Here is a 4,209-nt window from a genome sequence, read left to right as displayed (position 1 = left end):
GAATAAAGAATTCATAGAATAATTTCAAGAAATAGTTTAATAAAAATATTAATTTTGGAGATTAATGATAAAGAATTTCTTTTTTCTTGATGTTTTAAAAATCTTTGATTTAATTTTGATTTACAAGACCAAGGTTTTTATTAAACTATTAAAACTAATGATTATTAATTTATATTGAATTTTTCCTAGAATACTATTTTTAATAGGAACTTTTATTTTTATTTCTAATCGAAAACATTTATTATCAATATTATTAAGATTAGAATATTTAGTTTTAAGATTATTTTTTTTATTATTTTTGTATTTAAATTTAATTGAATATGAACAATTTTTTAGAATAATGTTTTTAACATTTAGAGTTTGTGAAGGTACTTTAGGTTTATCTATTTTAGTTTCTACAATTCGTACTCATGGGAATGATTATTTTCAAAGATTTAATGTACTATAATGTTAAAATTATTATTTTTTATTATTTTTATATTACCTCTTTGTTTTATAAAAAAACTATACTGGACGGTTCAAAATTTAATATTTTTGTTAAGATTTATGTTGCTTATTATAAATAATAGATTAAATTATTTTGTTAATGTATCTTATTTATTTGGATATGACTTAATTTCTTACGGATTAATTTTGTTAAGAGTATGAATTATTTGCTTAATAATAATAGCTAGAGAAATGGTAAAAAGGAAAGATAATTATGTTGAGTTGTTTATATTAAATTTAGTAGTGTTATTATTATTATTATTTATAACTTTTAGAAGAATGAGATTATTTATATTTTACTTATTTTTTGAAAGAAGATTAATTCCTACTTTATTTTTAATTTTAGGGTGAGGATATCAACCTGAGCGTTTACAAGCTGGAGTTTATTTATTATTTTATACTTTATTAGTGTCTTTACCTATACTAATTGGTATTTTTTATTTATATATATTAATAGGTTCTTTAAATTTTTATTTATTATATAATTATATATGTGATTATGAGTTATTATACTTTTCTATGCTTTTAGCTTTTTTAGTAAAAATACCAATATTTTTAGTACATTTATGGCTGCCTAAAGCTCATGTAGAAGCTCCTGTTTCTGGATCTATAATTTTAGCTGGGATTATGTTAAAATTAGGAGGGTATGGATTATTGCGGGTTATAAGTTTTATTCAATTTATTGGTTTTAAGTACAATTATATTTGAATTTCTATTAGTTTAGTAGGAGGGGTATTAGTAAGCTTAATTTGTTTACGGCAAATAGATTTGAAAGCTTTAATTGCTTATTCTTCTGTTGCTCATATAGGAATTGTTTTATCTGGTTTAATAACAATTAGATATATAGGAATTTGTGGTTCTTATACTTTGATAATTGCTCATGGATTATGTTCTTCAGGTTTATTTTGTTTAGCAAACATTTCATATGAGCGAATAGGAAGTCGAAGTTTATTTATTAATAAAGGAATATTAAATTTTATACCTTCAATAGGGTTATGGTGATTTCTTTTATGTTCTACTAATATAGCTGCTCCACCTTCATTAAATTTATTAGGAGAGATTTCTTTGATTAATAGAATTGTTTCTTGATCTTGAGTAACAATAGTGATATTATCTTTATTATCATTTTTTAGAGCTGCTTATACTTTATATTTGTATGCTTATAGACAACATGGTAAAATTTTTTCTGGATCTTATAGATTTAGAAATGGAAAAATTCGAGAATTTTTTTTATTATTTATACATTGATTTCCATTAAATTTACTTATTATAAAAAGAGATATGTGTATATTATGATTATAATTAAATAGTTTATAAAAACATTGATTTGTGGTGTCAAAAATAAGGTAATCCTTTTTAATTCATTAAAAATTTATCAATTTGTGTTATTAGATTTATTACACTTTTATTTATTAGAGTAAGATTATTTATTTTAGGAATAAATTTTATTGTAAATGATTACAGATTATTTATTGAGTGAGAGGTAATTTCTTTGAATTCAATAAGAATTGTGATAACTTTTTTATTTGATTGAATGAGATTAATTTTTATATCTTTTGTTCTATTAATTTCTTCTTTAGTGATCTATTATAGAAAAGAGTATATAATAATAGATTGAAAAATTAATCGGTTTATTATATTAGTTTTAATGTTTGTTTTTTCAATAATGTTATTAATTATTAGTCCAAATTTAATTAGAATTTTATTAGGTTGAGATGGTTTAGGGTTAGTATCTTATTGTTTAGTAATTTACTTTCAAAACATTAAATCATTTAATGCAGGTATATTAACTGCTTTATCTAATCGAATCGGAGATGTAGCTTTATTAATAAGAATTGCTTGAATGTTAAATTATGGAAGATGAAATTATTATTTTTATTTAGATGTTATGAAGAATGATTATAATATAATATTAATCGGGGGTTTAGTAATATTAGCGGCAATAACTAAAAGAGCTCAAATTCCATTTTCATCTTGATTACCTGCAGCTATAGCTGCTCCGACCCCGGTTTCAGCTTTAGTACATTCTTCTACATTAGTAACTGCAGGAGTTTATTTATTAATTCGGTTTAATGTAATTTTAGTAGGAAATTGGTTAAGAAGATTATTGTTATTGTTATCTGGATTAACTATATTTATAGCAGGTTTAGGGGCTAATTATGAATTTGATTTAAAAAAAATTATTGCATTATCTACTTTAAGTCAGTTAGGGTTAATAATAAGAATTTTAGCTATAGGTTATATAAAGTTAGCATTTTTTCATTTATTGACTCATGCTTTATTTAAGGCTTTATTATTTATATGTGCAGGGGCTATTATTCATAATATAAATAATAATCAAGATATTCGTTTAATAGGGAGATTAAGAAATTTTATACCGCTTACCTCTTCTTGTTTTAATATTGCTAATTTAGCTTTATGTGGAATACCTTTTTTAGCAGGGTTTTATTCTAAAGATATAATTTTGGAGATAGTGTCCTTATCAATAGTAAATTACTTTTCTTTTTTTCTTTTCTTTTTTCCCACAGGGTTGACTGTTTCTTATTCATTTCGGTTAGTATATTATTCAATAACTAGAGAATTAAATTTTTTTTCAGTAAATTATTTGAATGATGAGGGGTTAATTATATTAAAAAGAATAATAGGTTTATTATTTATAAGAATTGTAGGGGGAAGAATATTAAGTTGAATAATTTTTCCTAGACCTTTAATAGTATTATTGCCTTTATATTTAAAATTATTAACTTTATTTGTATGTTTGGTAGGGGGTTTTATTGGGTATATAATTTCTAATGTGGCTTTATTTTTTTTTAATAAGTCTATATTTTTATATAAAACTTCTTATTTTTTAGGTAGAATATGATTTATACCTTATATTTCTACTTATGGAATTATTAATAATTATTTATTTACAGGTAAAATAGTTTTAAAGTCATTTGATCAAGGTTGGTCAGAGTTTTTAGGAGGGCAAAATTTATATAGAAATTTAGTTAATTTATCTCAAATTAATCAGTTAATACATAATAATAATTTAAAAATTTATTTGTTAAGTTTTGTTTTATGGGTAATTGTTATTTATATGTTAATATTATTTACTTAATTCAAATAGCTTATAAAGAGCATAACATTGAAGATGTTAAGGAGATAATTTATCTTTGAATATTATTGAATTAATTTTAGTAATAAGAAATTTATATAAACTATTACAAATAGATTTATAATTATTAAAATTATTATTTAGGTTAAAAATAAGTAAATTATTGAATTAAATTTAGTAATTTATAAAAATTACCTTTTATTTTTACAATGAAAATGTAATGTTTTATTTTAAACTACATAAATAAAGAAGTATAAATGGAGTTTAACCATTAAAAGTTAAAAGTTAGCAGCTTTCACTTGAACTTCATACTTCTTTAACTGGAGATTATCTCATTTTTATCATTAACAGTGATATACCTCTATTTGGTTTCAGTTAAAGAATAAGGGTAATTTACCTAAGATTAGGTCGAAACTAATTGCAATATATCGCTTCATATTCAAGGTAGATTGATTAATCAATATTTTCTAAGTGCAAATTAGACGTTAATTTAACTACAACCTTTATTTAGATCAATTTAATATTCCTTGATTTCATTCATGATATAATCCTAGTAATAAAATAATAATAAAAATAATAGATGATACAGTTCAGTATATTAGATTTGAAGTTTTTATAATAATGAT

General features: G+C 21.6%; 1 pseudogene; it reads left to right on the top strand.

Moving 5' to 3' along the window:
* Positions 1–1,897: 1,897 nt before the first annotated feature.
* Positions 1,898–3,601, top strand: LOC119643194 (annotated as a pseudogene).
* The last annotated feature ends 608 nt before the right edge of the window (positions 3,602–4,209 follow it).

The sequence above is a fragment of the Glossina fuscipes genome, unplaced genomic scaffold (genome assembly GCF_014805625.2).
Source record: "Glossina fuscipes isolate IAEA_lab_2018 unplaced genomic scaffold, Yale_Gfus_2 58700, whole genome shotgun sequence".
Taxonomy (NCBI): Eukaryota; Metazoa; Arthropoda; class Insecta; order Diptera; family Glossinidae; genus Glossina; species Glossina fuscipes.
The sequence above is the reverse complement of the archived record's forward strand: the minus strand, read 5'-3'. Positions and strand labels throughout refer to the sequence as shown.